The following is a 22834-nucleotide window of genomic DNA, read 5'->3' as shown; positions in this document are numbered from 1 at the left end:
GCACAAAACAATAACCCTCACAAATTTCATCTATCCTTGATCCTCTGGCGTGGATACTAAGAGAGCAACCCATGCGTTTTCACGTCCTTGTAAGTAGCATGGAAACTTGCAATCTTGCCCTCTAAAATTCAGGTGAATTGCCATAAAGTTTTCGCAGCCCCAAACAGAGCTGACAATGAACCATAATTTTTCTTTTTATAAATGATTATGGATTATGTTGAGCCAGAAATCTAGTTGTCCATTGTCGGAAAAAAATCAAATCAAAACAAAAGAAAACGAAGAATATTTTTGGTATTAAATGCAATGCCTTCCTTCATCTTGGAAACTGGGTGGATTTGAGTTCATTTGAAGAAACATGACATGAGAGGTGATAAGAAGAGAAGGTTCAGGAACCAGGAACACAGAACCCAACTCCTGTCCCTGTCAATGTCCTGTGGGATACCTGGAAATGTATATGGACCAAAATGTAGCTTGGCTTGTGTGTTCCAATTTGTTGTCCAAGGAAATATGGAACGAGCTGGTGGTCATGTGACATACATCACAAAATCCTCCAGAGCATTGACAATTGCAGGACAACTGTAAGGCTCAATACTGGGCACTGTAAGATGGAGAGGAACATACATGGAAGAAAGGAACAGGAGGAGGAATCCTAAAGTAGGGTTAAGAGGAAGAGCATAGAATCAAAACCGCAAATTAGGGTGTTGACAAAATCTTATCTAGATAGGAACAAAGTCATTTTGCTTACTTGAATGTTTTCTCTATTCTTACCAAAATCTCTGTTGTAAAGATTAAGTACATAATTTCAGGGAACATTCACAGCTACCCGACTTGGGGCCAGTGACACCGACCAAATGCAATGTTTTGACCTCTATTTTTCTCATATGGTGTCAGAGGGGAAAGGCTCTTCAATCCTGTCACTGTGTTTCCCCACCACCTTTGACAGAATGAGCTACATGCCTCCTGCACAGTTTTGAACTTCCTTGTCAAGGCCCAGGAGTCTAGCTCTCTGGGGTTTCACTTGGTAGGTGAAAACTCATGTGTTGAGCGAAGGCCTTTCTGGATCTATGATGACAACAGGTATCTGAGGACGTTGACTGACTTGAGCAGATGTGATCTGAGGTCCAGATATGAGGACCTCGTGAGACCCATGAGGATTTCAGAGCCTGCCTGGCACTCTTCCTCTTCAAAGAGGATGAGAACTGTGCAGTTTGGCATCAGATTCTGAGATTTTTCGAAAAAGGCCTCGTAACAGTACCCATACTTGGTTTGATACTTTCTTCATTGCTTTCTATTTTCAAAGAGATTGAAATGATTCCAAATGATAGGGAGACAGCCTTTACTATAGGAGTAGGCACATATATCAGGTAGAGATGACTGTAGGTGCAAATGATATACTCAAAAAATATCTAAGAACTGATGAATTCGAACGTGGTGCTCATTCCTAGTCTTGGTCGATGTACCCATGCACATATGTGGTAAAGTGTCAGGAGCGGATTTTATGGCTCATGCCAGTAGTCCCAAGAATATTGGAGGACAATGACTGCCCTCGCCCTTTACCCAAAGTTGTGTAAAGGCTGACGTATAACAAATAATTCCAGGATCATTCAATTTAGATAGAGGGAAAATTGAAATGGTCTTTCCTGTTGGAGGCTGGGTAAATTCTAGATAATAATGCCTAGGTGATAAGCCAGGGCACCTGTTTGAGACATTCCCTAGTTTTATTGGTGTTCTTCAATTATGTCTTAGCTGCCAAAATCTTCCAGAGCATGTTGTGTTTACCTATCTCTCTCTCTCGCATGGAAACCATCTCAGTTGATCCATCATGGAAATGACAATTGGGCTTTGCTTTCTGTTATTTCTTGTTGTTGTTTCTGTTTTCCACCTGCGTACATTCTTCCTCTTAGTGCAGCTCTCACACAGATGCACATCATCTCTTCTAACAAAATTTGCGTGTTACCCAAGATCTATGAAAACAACTATTCCTTTAAAAAACAAGGAAAGATATTTCTAAAGAACATGTTGCTAGCTGGTAGACCCACAGTCCTGATAATGGAGCAGACACGCTAACTCTCCAATGAAACAAGAACGAACCACACACTGAATCTTCTTAATATCCTCATGATGAACATAATTAATTCAGAACTTACACACACATACACACACAGATATATATATATATATATATATATATATATATATATATATATATATATATATATATCTTACTACTAACAGACATTTAGGAAGCAGGAGGATAGGACACTTGGTAACTCTTGCTGGATACACAATTTCTACAACCATGGTTGAAACTTGAATATCCAATCAAGGACATCATGTAATCTCAGATGTGTAGTACAACATACTCTATTAAAAAGCAACCCATGAGTATTTGACAACAGGCTAGTCAGTTAGTGCGTACAAAACATCTTCTTTTCATCAGATTTAACCTGAAGCATGGTAGATGATTCCAACGCTCTTCCAAGTGGAAGACTTGAGTTCCAAGAATCGAGACATGGTAACATACATGTAGACAAAAAGGCACCTTTGGATTCCCCTCTCTTCCAAGATGAGGTTGCATGGCATGGAAGAAATCTAAAGTTAATTATGGAATACTCTGTTGGATAAACAAGGAAAGAATTCCATGCACAGAGTATAAATTTCAATGACACCCTGAAATCTCAAAGATACCATAGGGCTTATTGACTTTCACCTCTGTGCTACTTGTTCGTTTTTACTTTGAGAAACGAGGAGGAGTTAAGAATGACCATACTGCAATGCTATAGGCAGTGCCTCTTCTTTGCTTTGTTGAACTTCCTTGCTGCCCACTGAGAGGCGTCCTCACTGTGTCTGCTGGCACTGGCAAAGATGCTCTCACAGACAGCTTTTGAGGAAGCCATCAGAAGAAGAAAATTTTTGCCACAGTGGCTAAAATCTGAGGGGAGTGGAAGGGAGGAAATGAATTCAATAGTTGGTTCTGGGAAATACTGAACGGCTGGCAGACTTGAAGGTCGGGACACTTTAGAAAGTCAAGGTTGCCTAGACGCATTTCCTTTTCTGATAACCTTCATACTTATTATGTTGCAGGCTAAAACTTGGAGAGGTGCTTCCCTTCTGGCAGGACAGGTAAGCAGTGACGCTGCTTCCCATGGTGTCTTTTGTTTGTAGGCAGGCTGCAGTCTCGGCTGACTAAATATTTACCTACTGTGTACCTCTAGAGATGAGAATCATTTGACGTCCCTCTTATGGCTAAACAACCTAGGCTTCATCTTGCCTCTTGCTGGTGGAACACTTGTTATGGCCCTGGCATTGTAGGGGACTTAGCTAGGTAGTCCCAACCCAAGCAAGTGACAAGGATACTACCTAATACCATTAGTATGTTGATGTGCATTTGGAAAACCATTAGTTGGGTGAAGTTATTGGACTATGTGACTTTCTTTTGTAGCTACCCTTGAAGCTTCCAATTCTAAATAATATATCCAGAAGTACTAAGAAAAGCCTTCTCCCAGCTCCTTCCCTTATGGACATTCAAGCTCAAAGAATTAAACTCTTCTTTCTGCCCTGACAGGTGTGGAACCCAAAGGAAGATGATAGGGTGTTAGGAGTCTAGACCCCTAGAGCACAGAACAATAATCCTCACAAATTTCATCTATCCTTGATCCTCTGGCGTGGATACTAAGAGAGCAACCCATGCGTTTTCACGTCCTTGTAAGTAGCATGGAAACTTGCAATCTTGCCTTCTAAAATTCAGGTGAATTGCCATAAAGTTTTCGCAGCCCCAAACAGAGCTGACAATGAACCATAATTATTCTTTTTATAAATGATTATGGATTATGTTGAGCCAGAAATCTAGTTTTCCATTGTCGGAAAAATCAAAACAAAACAAAACAAAACGAAGAATATTTTTGGTATTAAATGCAATGCCTTCCTTCATCTTGGAAACTGGGTGGATTTGAGTTCATTTGAAGAAACATGACATGAGAGGTGATAAGAAGAGAAGGTTCAGGAATCAGGAACACAGAAACCAACTCCTGTCCCTGTCAATGTCCTGTGGGATACCTGGAAATGTATATGGACCAAAATGTAGCTTGGCTTGTGTGTTCCAATTTGTTGTCCAAGGAAATATGGAACGAGCTGGTGGTCATGTGACATACATCACAAAATCCTCCAGAGCATTGACAATTGCAGGACAACTGGAAGGCTCAATACTGGGCACTGTAAGATGGAGAGGAACATACATGGAAGAAAGGAACAGGAGGAGGAATCCTAAAGTAGGGTTAAGAGGAAGAGCATAGAATCAAAACCGCAAATTAGGATGTTGACAAAATCTTATCTAGATAGGAACAAAGTCATTTTGCTTACTTGAATGTTTTCTCTATTCTTACCAAAATCTCTGTTGTAAAGATTAAGTACATAATTTCAGGGAACATTCACAGCTACCCGACTTGGGGCCAGTGACACCGACCAAATGCAATGTTTTGACCTCTATTTTTCTCATATGGTGTCAGAGGGGAAAGGCTCTTCAATCCTGTCACTGTGTTTCCCCACCACCTTTGACAGAATGAGCTACATGCCTCCTGCACAGTTTTGAACTTCCTTGTCAAGGCCCAGGAGTCTAGCTCTCTGGGGTTTCACTTGGTAGGTGAAAACTCATGTGTTGAGCGAAGGCCTTTCTGGATCTATGATGACAACAGGTATCTGAGGACGTTGACTGACTTGAGCAGATGTGATCTGAGGTCCAGATATGAGGGCCTCGTGAGACCCATGAGGATTTCAGAGCCTGCCTGGCACTATTCCCTCTTCAGAGAGGATGAGAACTGTGCAGTTTGGCATCAGATTCTGAGATTTTTCGAAAAAGGCCTCATAACAGTACCCATACTTGGTTTGATACTTTCTTCATTGCTTTCTATTTTCAAAGAGATAGAAATGATTCCAATTGATAGGGAGACAGCCTTTACTATAGGAGTAGGCACATATATCAGGTAGAGATGACTGTAGGTGCAAATGATATACTCAAAAAATATCTAAGAACTGATGAATTCGAACGTGGTGCTCATTCCTAGTCTCGGTCGATGTACCCTTGCACATATGTGGTAAAGTGTCAGGAGCGGCTTTTATGGCTCATGCCAGTAGTCCCAAGAATATTGGAGGACAATGACTGCCCTCGCCCTTTACCCAAAGTTGTGTAAAGGCTGACGTATAACTAATAATTAAAGGATCATTCAATTTATATAGAGGGAAAATTGAAATGGTCTTTCCTGTTGGAGGCTGGGTAAATTCTAGATAATAATGGCTAGGTGATAAGCCAGGGCACCTGTTTGAGACATTCCCTAGTTTTATTGGTGTTCTTCAATTATGTCTTAGCTGCCAAAATCTTCCAGAGCATGTTGTGTTTACCTATCTCTCTCTCTCTCGCATGGAAACCATCTCAGTTGATCCATCATGGAAATGACAATTGGGCTTTGCTTTCTGTTATTTCTTGTTGTTGTTTCTGTTTTCCACCTGCGTACATTCTTCCTCTTATTGCAGCTCTCACACAGATGCACATCATCTCTTCTAACAAAATTTGCGTGTTACCCAAGATCTATGAAAACAACTATTCCTTTAAAAAAAGAGGAAAGATATTTCTAAAGAACATGTTGCTAGCTGGTAGACCCACAGTCCTGAAAATGGAGCAGACACGCTAACTCTCCAATGAAACAAGAACGAACCACACACTGAATCTTCTTAATATCCTCATGATGAACATAATTAATTCAGAACTGACACACACACATACACACACACACACACACACACACACACACATATATATATATATATATATATATATATATATATATATATATATATATTACTACTAACAGACATTTAGGAAGCAGGAGGATAGGACACTTGGTAACTCTTGCTGGATACACAATTTCTACAACCATGGTTGAAACTTGAATATCCAATCAAGGACATCATGTAATCTAAGATGTGTAGTACAACATACTCTATTAAAAAGCAACCCATGAGTATTTGACAACAGGCTAGTCAGTTAGTGCGTACAAAACATCTTCTTTTCATGAGATTTAACCTGAAGCATGGTAGATGATTCCAATGCTCTTCCAAGTGGAAGACTTGAGTTCCATGAATCGAGACATGGTAACATACATGTAGACAAAAAGGCACCTTTGGATTCCCCTCTCTTCCAAGATGAGGTTGCATGGCATGGAAGAAATCTAAAGTCAATTATGGAATACTCTGTTGGATAAACAAGGAAAGAATTCCATGCACAGAGCATAAATTTCAATGACACCCTGAAATCTCAAAGATACCATAGGGCTTACTGACTTTCACCTCTTTGCTACTTGTTCGTTTTTACTTTGAGAAACGAGGAGGAGTTAAGAATGACCATACTGCAATGCTATAGGCAGTGCCTCTTCTTTGCTTTGTTGAACTTCCTTGCTGCCCACTGAGAGGCGTCCACACTGTGTCTGCTGGCACTGGCAAAGATGCTCTCACAAACAGCTTTTGAGGAAGCCATCAGAAGAAGAAAATTTTTGCCACAGTGGCTAAAATCTGAGGGGATTGGAAGGGAGGAAAAGAATTCAATAGTTGGTTCTGAGAAATACTGAACGGCTGGTAGACTTGAAGGTCGGGACACTTTAGAAAGTCAAGGTTGCCTAGACGCATTTCCTTTTCTGATAACCTTCATACTTATTATGTTGCAGGCTAAAACTTGGAGAGGTGCTTCCCTTCTGGCAGGACAGGTAAGCAGTGACGCTGCTTCCCATGGTGTCTTTTGTTTGTAGGCAGGCTGCAGTCTCGGCTGACTAAATATTTACCTACTGTGTACCTCTAGAGATGAGAATCATTTGACGTCCCTCTTATGGCTAAACAACCTAGGCTTCATCTTGCCTCTTGCTGGTGGAACACTTGTTATGGCCCTGGCATTGTAGGGGACTTAGCTAGGTAGTCCCAACCCAAGCAAGTGACAAGGATACTACCTAATACCATTAGTATGTTGATGTGCATTTGGAAAACCATTAGTTGGGTGAAGTTATTGGACTATGTGACTTTCTTTTGTAGCTACCCTTGAAGCTTCCAATTCTAAATAATATATCCAGAAGTACTAAGAAAAGCCTTCTCCCAGCTCCTTCCCTTATGGACATTCAAGCTCAAAGAATTAAACTCTTCTTTCTGCCCTGACAGGTGTGGAACCCAAAGGAAGATGATAGGGTGTTAGGAGTCTAGACCCCTAGAGCACAGAACAATAATCCTCACAAATTTCATCTATCCTTGATCCTCTGGCGTGGATACTAAGAGAGCAACCCATGCGTTTTCACGTCCTTGTAAGTAGCATGGAAACTTGCAATCTTGCCTTCTAAAATTCAGGTGAATTGCCATAAAGTTTTCACAGCCCCAAACAGAGCTGACAATGAACCATAATTATTCTTTTTATAAATGATTATGGATTATGTTGAGCCAGAAATCTAGTTTTCCATTGTCGGAAAAATCAAAACAAAACAAAACAAAACGAAGAATATTTTTGGTATTAAATGCAATGCCTTCCTTCATCTTGGAAACTGGGTGGATTTGAGTTCATTTGAAGAAACATGACATGAGAGGTGATAAGAAGAGAAGGTTCAGGAATCAGGAACACAGAAACCAACTCCTGTCCCTGTCAATGTCCTGTGGGATACCTGGAAATGTATATGGACCAAAATGTAGCTTGGCTTGTGTGTTCCAATTTGTTGTCCAAGGAAATATGGAACGAGCTGGTGGTCATGTGACATACATCACAAAATCCTCCAGAGCATTGACAATTGCAGGACAACTGGAAGGCTCAATACTGGGCACTGTAAGATGGAGAGGAACATACATGGAAGAAATGAACAGGAGGAGGAATCCTAAAGTAGGGTTAAGAGGAAGAGCATAGAATCAAAACCGCAAATTAGGATGTTGACAAAATCTTATCTAGATAGGAACAAAGTCATTTTGCTTACTTGAATGTTTTCTCTATTCTTACCAAAATCTCTGTTGTAAAGATTAAGTACATAATTTCAGGGAACATTCACAGCTACCCGACTTGGGGCCAGTGACACCGACCAAATGCAATGTTTTGACCTCTATTTTTCTCATATGGTGTCAGAGGGGAAAGGCTCTTCAATCCTTTCACTGTGTTTCCCCACCACCTTTGACAGAATGAGCTACATGCCTCCTGCACAGTTTTGAACTTCCTTGTCAAGGCCCAGGAGTCTAGCTCTCTGGGGTTTCACTTGGTAGGTGAAAACTCATGTGTTGAGCGAAGGCCTTTCTGGATCTATGATGACAACAGGTATCTGAGGACGTTGACTGACTTGAGCAGATGTGATCTGAGGTCCAGATATGAGGGCCTCGTGAGACCGATGAGGATTTCAGAGCCTGCCTGGCACTATTCCCTCTTCAGAGAGGATGAGAACTGTGCAGTTTGGCATCAGATTCTGAGATTTTTCGAAAAAGGCCTCATAACAGTACCCATACTTGGTTTGATACTTTCTTCATTGCTTTCTATTTTCAAAGAGATAGAAATGATTCCAATTGATAGGGAGACAGCCTTTACTATAGGAGTAGGCACATATATCAGGTAGAGATGACTGTAGGTGCAAATGATATACTCAAAAAATATCTAAGAACTGATGAATTCGAACGTGGTGCTCATTCCTAGTCTCGGTCGATGTACCCTTGCACATATGTGGTAAAGTGTCAGGAGCGGCTTTTATGGCTCATGCCAGTAGTCCCAAGAATATTGGAGGACAATGACTGCCCTCGCCCTTTACCCAAAGTTGTGTAAAGGCTGACGTATAACAAATAATTCCAGGATCATTCAATTTAGATAGAGGGAAAATTGAAATGGTCTTTCCTGTTGGAGGCTGGGTAAATTCTAGATAATAATGGCTAGGTGATAAGCCAGGGCACCTGTTTGAGACATTCCCTAGTTTTATTGGTGTTCTTCAATTATGTCTTAGCTGCCAAAATCTTCCAGAGCATGTTGTGTTTACCTATCTCTCTCTCTCTCGCATGGAAACCATCTCAGTTGATCCATCATGGAAATGACAATTGGGCTTTGCTTTCTGTTATTTCTTGTTGTTGTTTCTGTTTTCCACCTGCGTACATTCTTCCTCTTATTGCAGCTCTCACACAGATGCACATCATCTCTTCTAACAAAATTTGCGTGTTACCCAAGATCTATGAAAACAACTATTCCTTTAAAAAAAGAGGAAAGATATTTCTAAAGAACATGTTGCTAGCTGGTAGACCCACAGTCCTGATAATGGAGCAGACATGCTAACTCTCCAATGAAACAAGAACGAACCACACACTGAATCTTCTTAATATCCTCATGATGAACATAATTAATTCAGAACTGACACACACACATACACACACACACACACACACACACACACACACACACACACACACATATATATATATATATATATATATATATATATATATATATATATATTACTACTAACAGACATTTAGGAAGCAGGAGGATAGGACACTTGGTAACTCTTGCTGGATACACAATTTCTACAACCATGGTTGAAACTTGAATATCCAATCAAGGACATCATGTAATCTAAGATGTGTAGTACAACATACTCTATTAAAAAGCAACCCATGAGTATTTGACAACAGGCTAGTCAGTTAGTGCGTACAAAACATCTTCTTTTCATGAGATTTAACCTGAAGCATGGTAGATGATTCCAATGCTCTTCCAAGTGGAAGACTTGAGTTCCATGAATCGAGACATGGTAACATACATGTAGACAAAAAGGCACCTTTGGATTGCCCTCTCTTCCAAGATGAGGTTGCATGGCATGGAAGAAATCTAAAGTCAATTATGGAATACTCTGTTGGATAAACAAGGAAAGAATTCCATGCACAGAGCATAAATTTCAATGACACCCTGAAATCTCAAAGATACCATAGGGCTTACTGACTTTCACCTCTTTGCTACTTGTTCGTTTTTACTTTGAGAAACGAGGAGGAGTTAAGAATGACCATACTGCAATGCTATAGGCAGTGCCTCTTCTTTGCTTTGTTGAACTTCCTTGCTGCCCACTGAGAGGTGTCCACACTGTGTCTGCTGGCACTGGCAAAGATGCTCTCACAGACAGCTTTTGAGGAAGCCATCAGAAGAAGAAAATTTTTGCCACAGTGGCTAAAATCTGAGGGGATTGGAAGGGAGGAAATGAATTCAATAGTTGGTTCTGAGAAATACTGAACGGCTGGTAGACTTGAAGGTCGGGACACTTTAGAAAGTCAAGGTTGCCTAGACGCATTTCCTTTTCTGATAACCTTCATACTTATTATGTTGCAGGCTAAAACTTGGAGAGGTGCTTCCCTTCTGGCAGGACAGGTAAGCAGTGACGCTGCTTCCCATGGTGTCTTTTGTTTGTAGGCAGGCTGCAGTCTCGGCTGACTAAATATTTACCTACTGTGTACCTCTAGAGATGAGAATCATTTGACGTCCCTCTTATGGCTAAACAACCTAGGCTTCATCTTGCCTCTTGCTGGTGGAACACTTGTTATGGCCCTGGCATTGTAGGGGACTTAGCTAGGTAGTCCCAACCCAAGCAAGTGACAAGGATACTACCTAATACCATTAGTATGTTGATGTGCATTTGGAAAACCATTAGTTGGGTGAAGTTATTGGACTATGTGACTTTCTTTTGTAGCTACCCTTGAAGCTTCCAATTCTAAATAATATATCCAGAAGTACTAAGAAAAGCCTTCTCCCAGCTCCTTCCCTTATGGACATTCAAGCTCAAAGAATTAAACTCTTCTTTCTGCCCTGACAGGTGTGGAACCCAAAGGAAGATGATAGGGTGTTAGGAGTCTAGACCCCTAGAGCACAGAACAATAATCCTCACAAATTTCATCTATCCTTGATCCTCTGGCGTGGATACTAAGAGAGCAACCCATGCGTTTTCACGTCCTTGTAAGTAGCATGGAAACTTGCAATCTTGCCTTCTAAAATTCAGGTGAATTGCCATAAAGTTTTCACAGCCCCAAACAGAGCTGACAATGAACCATAATTATTCTTTTTATAAATGATTATGGATTATGTTGAGCCAGAAATCTAGTTTTCCATTGTCGGAAAAATCAAAACAAAACAAAACAAAACGAAGAATATTTTTGGTATTAAATGCAATGCCTTCCTTCATCTTGGAAACTGGGTGGATTTGAGTTCATTTGAAGAAACATGACATGAGAGGTGATAAGAAGAGAAGGTTCAGGAATCAGGAACACAGAAACCAACTCCTGTCCCTGTCAATGTCCTGTGGGATACCTGGAAATGTATATGGACCAAAATGTAGCTTGGCTTGTGTGTTCCAATTTGTTGTCCAAGGAAATATGGAACGAGCTGGTGGTCATGTGACATACATCACAAAATCCTCCAGAGCATTGACAATTGCAGGACAACTGGAAGGCTCAATACTGGGCACTGTAAGATGGAGAGGAACATACATGGAAGAAATGAACAGGAGGAGGAATCCTAAAGTAGGGTTAAGAGGAAGAGCATAGAATCAAAACCGCAAATTAGGATGTTGACAAAATCTTATCTAGATAGGAACAAAGTCATTTTGCTTACTTGAATGTTTTCTCTATTCTTACCAAAATCTCTGTTGTAAAGATTAAGTACATAATTTCAGGGAACATTCACAGCTACCCGACTTGGGGCCAGTGACACCGACCAAATGCAATGTTTTGACCTCTATTTTTCTCATATGGTGTCAGAGGGGAAAGGCTCTTCAATCCTTTCACTGTGTTTCCCCACCACCTTTGACAGAATGAGCTACATGCCTCCTGCACAGTTTTGAACTTCCTTGTCAAGGCCCAGGAGTCTAGCTCTCTGGGGTTTCACTTGGTAGGTGAAAACTCATGTGTTGAGCGAAGGCCTTTCTGGATCTATGATGACAACAGGTATCTGAGGACGTTGACTGACTTGAGCAGATGTGATCTGAGGTCCAGATATGAGGGCCTCGTGAGACCGATGAGGATTTCAGAGCCTGCCTGGCACTATTCCCTCTTCAGAGAGGATGAGAACTGTGCAGTTTGGCATCAGATTCTGAGATTTTTCGAAAAAGGCCTCATAACAGTACCCATACTTGGTTTGATACTTTCTTCATTGCTTTCTATTTTCAAAGAGATAGAAATGATTCCAATTGATAGGGAGACAGCCTTTACTATAGGAGTAGGCACATATATCAGGTAGAGATGACTGTAGGTGCAAATGATATACTCAAAAAATATCTAAGAACTGATGAATTCGAACGTGGTGCTCATTCCTAGTCTCGGTCGATGTACCCTTGCACATATGTGGTAAAGTGTCAGGAGCGGCTTTTATGGCTCATGCCAGTAGTCCCAAGAATATTGGAGGACAATGACTGCCCTCGCCCTTTACCCAAAGTTGTGTAAAGGCTGACGTATAACAAATAATTCCAGGATCATTCAATTTAGATAGAGGGAAAATTGAAATGGTCTTTCCTGTTGGAGGCTGGGTAAATTCTAGATAATAATGGCTAGGTGATAAGCCAGGGCACCTGTTTGAGACATTCCCTAGTTTTATTGGTGTTCTTCAATTATGTCTTAGCTGCCAAAATCTTCCAGAGCATGTTGTGTTTACCTATCTCTCTCTCTCTCGCATGGAAACCATCTCAGTTGATCCATCATGGAAATGACAATTGGGCTTTGCTTTCTGTTATTTCTTGTTGTTGTTTCTGTTTTCCACCTGCGTACATTCTTCCTCTTATTGCAGCTCTCACACAGATGCACATCATCTCTTCTAACAAAATTTGCGTGTTACCCAAGATCTATGAAAACAACTATTCCTTTAAAAAAAGAGGAAAGATATTTCTAAAGAACATGTTGCTAGCTGGTAGACCCACAGTCCTGATAATGGAGCAGACATGCTAACTCTCCAATGAAACAAGAACGAACCACACACTGAATCTTCTTAATATCCTCATGATGAACATAATTAATTCAGAACTGACACACACACATACACACACACACACACACACACACACACACACACACACACACATATATATATATATATATATATATATATATATATATATATTACTACTAACAGACATTTAGGAAGCAGGAGGATAGGACACTTGGTAACTCTTGCTGGATACACAATTTCTACAACCATGGTTGAAACTTGAATATCCAATCAAGGACATCATGTAATCTAAGATGTGTAGTACAACATACTCTATTAAAAAGCAACCCATGAGTATTTGACAACAGGCTAGTCAGTTAGTGCGTACAAAACATCTTCTTTTCATGAGATTTAACCTGAAGCATGGTAGATGATTCCAATGCTCTTCCAAGTGGAAGACTTGAGTTCCATGAATCGAGACATGGTAACATACATGTAGACAAAAAGGCACCTTTGGATTGCCCTCTCTTCCAAGATGAGGTTGCATGGCATGGAAGAAATCTAAAGTCAATTATGGAATACTCTGTTGGATAAACAAGGAAAGAATTCCATGCACAGAGCATAAATTTCAATGACACCCTGAAATCTCAAAGATACCATAGGGCTTACTGACTTTCACCTCTTTGCTACTTGTTCGTTTTTACTTTGAGAAACGAGGAGGAGTTAAGAATGACCATACTGCAATGCTATAGGCAGTGCCTCTTCTTTGCTTTGTTGAACTTCCTTGCTGCCCACTGAGAGGTGTCCACACTGTGTCTGCTGGCACTGGCAAAGATGCTCTCACAGACAGCTTTTGAGGAAGCCATCAGAAGAAGAAAATTTTTGCCACAGTGGCTAAAATCTGAGGGGATTGGAAGGGAGGAAATGAATTCAATAGTTGGTTCTGAGAAATACTGAACGGCTGGTAGACTTGAAGGTCGGGACACTTTAGAAAGTCAAGGTTGCCTAGACGCATTTCCTTTTCTGATAACCTTCATACTTATTATGTTGCAGGCTAAAACTTGGAGAGGTGCTTCCCTTCTGGCAGGACAGGTAAGCAGTGACGCTGCTTCCCATGGTGTCTTTTGTTTGTAGGCAGGCTGCAGTCTCGGCTGACTAAATATTTACCTACTGTGTACCTCTAGAGATGAGAATCATTTGACGTCCCTCTTATGGCTAAACAACCTAGGCTTCATCTTGCCTCTTGCTGGTGGAACACTTGTTATGGCCCTGGCATTGTAGGGGACTTAGCTAGGTAGTCCCAACCCAAGCAAGTGACAAGGATACTACCTAATACCATTAGTATGTTGATGTGCATTTGGAAAACCATTAGTTGGGTGAAGTTATTGGACTATGTGACTTTCTTTTGTAGCTACCCTTGAAGCTTCCAATTCTAAATAATATATCCAGAAGTACTAAGAAAAGCCTTCTCCCAGCTCCTTCCCTTATGGACATTCAAGCTCAAAGAATTAAACTCTTCTTTCTGCCCTGACAGGTGTGGAACCCAAAGGAAGATGATAGGGTGTTAGGAGTCTAGACCCCTAGAGCACAAAACAATAACCCTCACAAATTTCATCTATCCTTGATCCTCTGGCGTGGATACTAAGAGAGCAACCCATGCGTTTTCACGTCCTTGTAAGTAGCATGGAAACTTGCAATCTTGCCCTCTAAAATTCAGGTGAATTGCCATAAAGTTTTCGCAGCCCCAAACAGAGCTGACAATGAACCATAATTATTCTTTTTATAAATGATTATGGATTATGTTGAGCCAGAAATCTAGTTTTCCATTGTCGGAAAAATCAAAACAAAACAAAACAAAACGAAGAATATTTTTGGTATTAAATGCAATGCCTTCCTTCATCTTGGAAACTGGGTGGATTTGAGTTCATTTGAAGAAACATGACATGAGAGGTGATAAGAAGAGAAGGTTCAGGAATCAGGAACACAGAAACCAACTCCTGTCCCTGTCAATGTCCTGTGGGATACCTGGAAATGTATATGGACCAAAATGTAGCTTGGCTTGTGTGTTCCAATTTGTTGTCCAAGGAAATATGGAACGAGCTGGTGGTCATGTGACATACATCACAAAATCCTCCAGAGCATTGACAATTGCAGGACAACTGGAAGGCTCAATACTGGGCACTGTAAGATGGAGAGGAACATACATGGAAGAAAGGAACAGGAGGAGGAATCCTAAAGTAGGGTTAAGAGGAAGAGCATAGAATCAAAACCGCAAATTAGGATGTTGACAAAATCTTATCTAGATAGGAACAAAGTCATTTTGCTTACTTGAATGTTTTCTCTATTCTTACCAAAATCTCTGTTGTAAAGATTAAGTACATAATTTCAGGGAACATTCACAGCTACCCGACTTGGGGCCAGTGACACCGACCAAATGCAATGTTTTGACCTCTATTTTTCTCATAAGGTGTCAGAGGGGAAAGGCTCTTCAATCCTGTCACTGTGTTTCCCCACCACCTTTGACAGAATGAGCTACATGCCTCCTGCACAGTTTTGAACGTTCTTGTCAAGGCCCAGGAGTCTAGCTCTCTGGGGTTTCACTTGGTAGGTGAAAACTCATGTGTTGAGCGAAGGCCTTTCTGGATCTATGATGACAACAGGTATCTGAGGACGTTGACTGACTTGAGCAGATGTAATCTGAGGTCCAGATATGAGGACCTCGTGAGACCCATGAGGATTTCAGAGCCTGCCTGGCACTCTTCCCTCTTCAGAGAGGATGAGAACTGTGCAGTTTGGCATCAGATTCTGAGATTTTTCGAAAAAGGCCTCATAACAGTACCCATACTTGGTTTGATACTTTCTTCATTGCTTTCTATTTTCAAAGAGATTGAAATGATTCCAAGTGATAGGGAGACAGCCTTTACTATAGGAGTAGGCACATATATCAGGTAGAGATGACTGTAGGTGCAAATGATATACTCAAAAAATATCTAAGAACTGATGAATTCGAACGTGGTGCTCATTCCTAGTCTCGGTCGATGTACCCTTGCACATATGTGGTAAAGTGTCAGGAGCGGATTTTATGGCTCATGCCAGTAGTCCCAAGAATATTGGAGGACAATGACTGCCCTCGCCCTTTACCCAAAGTTGTGTAAAGGCTGACGTATAACAAATAATTCCAGGATCATTCAATTTAGATAGAGGGAAAATTGAAATGGTCTTTCCTGTTGGAGGCTGGGTAAATTCTAGATAATAATGCCTAGGTGATAAGCCAGGGCACCTGTTTGAGACATTCCCTAGTTTTATTGGTGTTCTTCAATTATGTCTTAGCTGCCAAAATCTTCCAGAGCATGTTGTGTTTACCTATCTCTCTCTCTCGCATGGAAACCATCTCAGTTGATCCATCATGGAAATGACAATTGGGCTTTGCTTTCTGTTATTTCTTGTTGTTGTTTCTGTTTTCCACCTGCGTACATTCTTCCTCTTAGTGCAGCTCTCACACAGATGCACATCATCTCTTCTAACAAAATTTGCGTGTTACCCAAGATCTATGAAAACAACTATTCCTTTAAAAAACAAGGAAAGATATTTCTAAAGAACATGTTGCTAGCTGGTAGACCCACAGTCCTGATAATGGAGCAGACACGCTAACTCTCCAATGAAACAAGAACGAACCACACACTGAATCTTCTTAATATCCTCATGATGAACATAATTAATTCAGAACTTACACACACATACACACACAGATATATATATATATATATATATATATATATATATATATATATATATATATCTTACTACTAACAGACATTTAGGAAGCAGGAGGATAGGACTCTTGGTAACTCTTGCTGGATACACAATTTCTACAACCATGGTTGAAACTTGAATATCCAATCAAGGACATCATGTAATCTCAGATGTGTAGTACAACATACTCTATTAAAAAGCAACCCATGAGTATTTGACAACAGGCTAGTCAGTTAGTGCGTACAAAACATCTTCTTTTCATCAGATTTAACCTGAAGCATGGTAGATGATTCCAACGCTCTTCCAAGTGGAAGACTTGAGTTCCAAGAATTGAGACATGGTAACATACATGTAGACAAAAAGGCAACTTTGGATTCCCCTCTCTTCCAAGATGAGGTTGCATGGCATGGAAGAAATCTAAAGTTAATTATGGAATACTCTGTTGGATAAACAAGGAAAGAATTCCATGCACAGAGTATAAATTTCAATGACACCCTGAAATCTCAAAGATACCATAGGGCTTATTGACTTTCACCTCTGTGCTACTTGTTCGTTTTTACTTTGAGAAACGAGGAGGAGTTAAGAATGACCATACTGCAATGCTATAGGCAGTGCCTCTTCTTTGCTTTGTTGAACTTCCTTGCTGCCCACTGAGAGGCGTCCACACTGTGTCTGCTGGCACTGGCAAAGATGCTCTCACAGACAGCTTTTGAGGAAGCCATCAGAAGAAGAAAATTTTTGCCACAGTGGCTAAAATCTGAGGGGATTGGAAGGGAGGAAATGAATTCAATAGTTGGTTCTGGGAAATACAGAACGGCTGGCAGACTTGAAGGTCAGGACACTTTAGAAAGTCAAGGTTGCCTAGACGCATTTCCTTTTCTGATAACCTTCATACTTATTATGTTGCAGGCTAAAACTTGGAGAGGTGCTTCCCTTCTGGCAGGACAGGTAAGCAGTGACGCTGCTTCCCATGGTGTCTTTTGTTTGTAGGCAGGCTGCAGTCTCGGCTGACTAAATATTTACCTACTGTGTACCTCTAGAGATGAGAATCATTTGACGTCCCTCTTATGGCTAAACAACCTAGGCTTCATCTTGCCTCTTGCTGGTGGAACACTTGTTATGGCCCTGGCATTGTAGGGGACTTAGCTAGGTAGTCCCAACCCAAGCAAGTGACAAGGATACTACCTAATACCATTAGTATGTTGATGTGCATTTGGAAAACCATTAGTTGGGTGAAGTTATTGGACTATGTGACTTTCTTTTGTAGCTACCCTTGAAGCTTCCAATTCTAAATAATATATCCAGAAGTACTAAGAAAAGCCTTCTCCCAGCTCCTTCCCTTATGGACATTCAAGCTCAAAGAATTAAACTCTTCTTTCTGCCCTGACAGGTGTGGAACCCAAAGGAAGATGATAGGGTGTTAGGAGTCTAGACCCCTAGAGCACAGAACAATAATCCTCACAAATTTCATCTATCCTTGATCCTCTGGCGTGGATACTAAGAGAGCAACCCATGCGTTTTCACGTCCTTGTAAGTAGCATGGAAACTTGCAATCTTGCCCTCTAAAATTCAGGTGAATTGCCATAAAGTTTTCGCAGCCCCAAACAGAGCTGACAATGAACCATAATTATTCTTTTTATAAATGATTATGGATTATGTTGAGCCAGAAATCTAGTTTTCCATTGTCGGAAAAATCAAAACAAAACAAAACAAAACTAAGAATATTTTTGGTATTAAATGCAATGCCTTCCTTCATCTTGGAAACTGGGTGGATTTGAGTTCATTTGAAGAAACATGACATGAGAGGTGATAAGAAGAGAAGGTTCAGGAATCAGGAACACAGAAACCAACTCCTGTCCCTGTCAATGTCCTGTGGGATACCTGGAAATGTATATGGACCAAAATGTAGCTTGGCTTGTGTGTTCCAATTTGTTGTCCAAGGAAATATGGAACGAGCTGGTGGTCATGTGACATACATCACAAAATCCTCCAGAGCATTGACAATTGCAGGACAACTGGAAGGCTCAATACTGGGCACTGTAAGATGGAGAGGAACATACATGGAAGAAAGGAACAGGAGGAGGAATCCTAAAGTAGGGTTAAGAGGAAGAGCATAGAATCAAAACCGCAAATTAGGATGTTGACAAAATCTTATCTAGATAGGAACAAAGTCATTTTGCTTACTTGAATGTTTTCTCTATTCTTACCAAAATCTCTGTTGTAAAGATTAAGTACATAATTTCAGGGAACATTCACAGCTACCCGACTTGGGGCCAGTGACACCGACCAAATGCAATGTTTTGACCTCTATTTTTCTCATAAGGTGTCAGAGGGGAAAGGCTCTTCAATCCTGTCACTGTGTTTCCCCACCACCTTTGACAGAATGAGCTACATGCCTCCTGCACAGTTTTGAACTTTCTTGTCAAGGCCCAGGAGTCTAGCTCTCTGGGGTTTCACTTGGTACGTGAAAACTCATGTGTTGAGCGAAGGCCTTTCTGGATCTATGATGACAACAGGTATCTGAGGACGTTGACTGACTTGAGCAGATGTAATCTGAGGTCCAGATATGAGGACCTCGTGAGACCCATGAGGATTTCAGAGCCTGCCTGGCACTCTTCCCTCTTCAGAGAGGATGAGAACTGTGCAGTTTGGCATCAGATTCTGAGATTTTTCGAAAAAGGCCTCATAACAGTACCCATACTTGGTTTGATACTTTCTTCATTGCTTTCTATTTTCAAAGAGATTGAAATGATTCCAAGTGATAGGGAGACAGCCTTTACTATAGGAGTAGGCACATATATCAGGTAGAGATGACTGTAGGTGCAAATGATATACTCAAAAAATATCTAAGAACTGATGAATTCGAACGTGGTGCTCATTCCTAGTCTCGGTCGATGTACCCTTGCACATATGTGGTAAAGTGTCAGGAGCGGATTTTATGGCTCATGCCAGTAGTCCCAAGAATATTGGAGGACAATGACTGCCCTCGCCCTTTACCCAAAGTTGTGTAAATGCTGACGTATAACAAATAATTCCAGGATCATTCAATTTAGATAGAGGGAAAATTGAAATGGTCTTTCCTGTTGGAGGCTGGGTAAATTCTAGATAATAATGCCTAGGTGATAAGCCAGGGCACCTGTTTGAGACATTCAATAGTTTTATTGTTGTTCTTCAATTCTGTCTTAGCTGCCAAAATCTTCCAGAGCATGTTGTGTTTACCTATCTCTCTCTCTCGCATGGAAACCATCTCAGTTGATCCATCATGGAAATGACAATTGGGCTTTGCTTTCTGTTATTTCTTGTTGTTGTTTCTGTTTTCCACCTGTGTACATTCTTCCTCTTATTGCAGCTCTCACACAGATGCACATCATCTCTTCTAACAAAATTTGCGTGTTAACCAAAATCTATGAAAACAACTATACCTTTAAAAAACAAGGAAAGATATTTCTAAAGAACATGTTGCTAGCTGGTAGACCCACAGTCCTGATAATGGAGCAGACACGCTAACACTCCAATGAAACAAGAACGAACTACACACTGAATCTTCTTAATATCCTCATGATGAACATAATTAATTCAGAACTGACACACACACACACACACAGATATATATATATATATATATATATATATATATATATATCTTACTACTAACAGACTTTTAGGAAGCAGGAGGATAGGACTCTTGGTAACTCTTGCTGGATACACAATTTCTACAACCATGGTTGAAACTTGAATATCCAATCAAGGAAATCATGTAATCTCAGATGTGTAGTACAACATATTCTATTAAAAAGCAACCCATGAGTATTTGACCACAGGCTAGTCAGTTAGTGCATACAAAACATCTTCTTTTCATCAGATTTAACCTGAAGCATGGTAGATGATTCCAACGCTCTTCCAAGTGGAAGACTTGAGTTCCGTGAATCGAGACATGGTAACATACATGTAGACAAAAAGGCACCTTTGGATTCCCCTCTCATCCAAGATGAGGTTGCATGGCATGGAAGAAATCTATAGTAAATTATGGAATACTCTGTTGGATAAACAATGAAAGAATTCCATGCACAGAGGATAAATTTCAATGACACCCTGAAATCTCAAAGATACCATAGGGCTTACTGACTTTCACCTCTGTGCAACTTGTTCGTTTTGACTTTGAGAAACGAGGAGGAGTTAAGAATGACCATACTGCAATGCTATAGGCAGTGCCTCTTCTTTGCTTTGTTGAACTTCCTTGCTGCCCACTGAGAGGCATCCATACTGTGTCTGCTGGCACTCGCAAAGATGCTCTCACAGACAGCTTTTGAGGAAGCCATCAGAAGAAGAGAAATTTTTGCCACAGTGGCTAAAATCTGAGGGGATTGGAAGGGAGGAAATGAATTCAATAGTTGGTTCTGGGAAATACTGAACGGCTGGCAGACTTGAAGGTCGGGAAACTTTAGAAAGTCAAGGTTGCCTAGACGCATTTCCTTTTCTGATAACCTTCATACTTATTATGTTGCAGGTTAAAACTTGGAGAGGTGCTTCCCTTCTGGCAGGACAGGTAAGCAGTGACGCTGCTTCCCATGGTGTCTTTTGTTTGTAGGCAGGCTGCAGTCTCGGCTGACTAAATATTTACCTACTGTGTACCTCTAGAGATGAGAATCATTTGACTTCCCTCTTATGGCTAAACAACCTAGGCTTCATCTTGCCTCTTGCTGGTGGAACACTTGTTATGGCCTTTGCATTGTAGGGGACTTAGCTAGGTAGTCCCAACCCAAGCAAGGATACTACCTATTACCATTAGCATGTTGAGGTGCATTTGGAAAACCAACAGTTGGGTGAAGTTATTGGCATATTTGACTTTCTTTTGAAGCTACCATTGAAGCTTCCAATTCTAAATAATATATCCAGAAATACTAAGAAAAGTCTTTTCCCAGCTCCTTCCCTTATCGACATTCAAGCTCAAAGAATTAAACTCTTATTTCTGCCCTGGCAGGTTGGAACTCAAAGGAAGATGATAGGGTGTTAGGAGTCTAGACCCCTAGAGCACAGAACAATAACCCTCACAAATTTCATCTATCCTTGTTCCTCTGGCGTGGATACTAAGAGAGCGACCAATGTATTTTCAAGTCCTTGTAAGTAGCATGGAAACTTGCAATCTGCCCTCCAAAATTCAGGTGAATTGCCGTAAAGTTTTCGTAGCCCCAAACAGAGCTGATAATGAACCATAATTATTCTTTTTATAAATGATTATGGATTATGTTGAGCCAGAAATCAAGTTTTCCATTGTCAGAAAAAACAAAACAAAACAAAACTAAGAATATTTTTGGTATTAAATGCAATGCCTTCCTTCATCTTGGAAACTGGGTGGTTTTGAGTTCATTTGAAGAAACATGACATGAGAGGTGATAAGAAGAGCAGGTTCAGGAATCAGGCACACAGAATCCAACTCCTGTCCCTGTCAATGTCCTTTGGGATACCTGGTGATATATATGGATCAAAATGTAGCTTGGTTTCTCTGTTCCAGTTTGTGTCCAAGGAAATATGGAACGAGCTGGTGGTCATGTGACATACATCACAAAATCCTCCAGAGCATTGACAATTGCAGGACAACTGGAAGGCTCAATACTGGGCACTGAAAGATAGAGAGGAACATACATGGAAGACAGGGAACAGGAGGAAGAATCCTAAAGGAGGGTAAAGAGGAAGAGCATAGAATCAAAACCACAAATTAGGATGTTGAAAAAATCTTATCTAGATAGGAACAAAGTCATTTTGCTTACTTGTATGTTTTCTCTATTCTTGCCAAAATCTCTGTTGTAAAGGTTAAGTACAGAAGTTCAGGGAACATTGAGAGGCACCCGATTTGGGGGCAGTGACACCCACCGAATGCAATGTTTTGACCTCTATTTTTCTCATATGGGGTCAAAGGGGAAAGGCTCTTTAATCCTGTCCTCTGTGTTTCCCCACCACCTTTGATAGAATGAGCTACATGCCTCCTGCTCAGTTTTAAACTTCCTTGTCAAGGCCCAGGAGTCTAGCTCTCTGGGGTTTCATTTGGTAGGTGAAAACTCATGTGTTTATCAAAGGCCTTTCTGGATCTATGATGACAACAGGTATCTGAGGACGTTGACTGACTAAAACAGATGCTATATGAGGTCC

At 40.7% G+C, this 22834-nt stretch overlaps 7 non-coding genes across 7 annotated transcripts; all 7 read left to right on the top strand.

Moving 5' to 3' along the window:
- The first annotated feature begins 1058 nt into the window (after positions 1–1058).
- Positions 1059–1123, top strand: LOC132647713 (small nucleolar RNA SNORD109A). Its single transcript, XR_009586057.1, has one exon. It is a non-coding gene; the product is annotated as a small nucleolar RNA SNORD109A (small nucleolar RNA).
- A 3549-nt stretch (positions 1124–4672) lies between these two features.
- Positions 4673–4737, top strand: LOC132647712 (small nucleolar RNA SNORD109A). Its single transcript, XR_009586056.1, has one exon. It is a non-coding gene; the product is annotated as a small nucleolar RNA SNORD109A (small nucleolar RNA).
- Positions 4738–8301: 3564 nt separating this feature from the next.
- On the top strand, positions 8302–8366 carry LOC132647711 (small nucleolar RNA SNORD109A). Its single transcript, XR_009586055.1, has one exon. It is a non-coding gene; the product is annotated as a small nucleolar RNA SNORD109A (small nucleolar RNA).
- Positions 8367–11942: 3576 nt separating this feature from the next.
- On the top strand, positions 11943–12007 carry LOC132647710 (small nucleolar RNA SNORD109A). The gene has a single exon (XR_009586054.1). It is a non-coding gene; the product is annotated as a small nucleolar RNA SNORD109A (small nucleolar RNA).
- A 3568-nt stretch (positions 12008–15575) lies between these two features.
- On the top strand, positions 15576–15640 carry LOC132647640 (small nucleolar RNA SNORD109A). The gene has a single exon (XR_009585986.1). It is a non-coding gene; the product is annotated as a small nucleolar RNA SNORD109A (small nucleolar RNA).
- A 3544-nt stretch (positions 15641–19184) lies between these two features.
- LOC132647639 (small nucleolar RNA SNORD109A) lies at positions 19185–19249 on the top strand. Its single transcript, XR_009585985.1, has one exon. It is a non-coding gene; the product is annotated as a small nucleolar RNA SNORD109A (small nucleolar RNA).
- A 3520-nt stretch (positions 19250–22769) lies between these two features.
- Positions 22770–22834, top strand: LOC132647731 (small nucleolar RNA SNORD109A). The gene has a single exon (XR_009586074.1). It is a non-coding gene; the product is annotated as a small nucleolar RNA SNORD109A (small nucleolar RNA).

The sequence above is a fragment of the Meriones unguiculatus genome, chromosome 14 (assembly GCF_030254825.1).
Source record: "Meriones unguiculatus strain TT.TT164.6M chromosome 14, Bangor_MerUng_6.1, whole genome shotgun sequence".
NCBI classification, from domain to species: domain Eukaryota; kingdom Metazoa; phylum Chordata; class Mammalia; order Rodentia; family Muridae; genus Meriones; species Meriones unguiculatus.
This window is presented reverse-complemented; position numbering and strand designations above follow the sequence as displayed.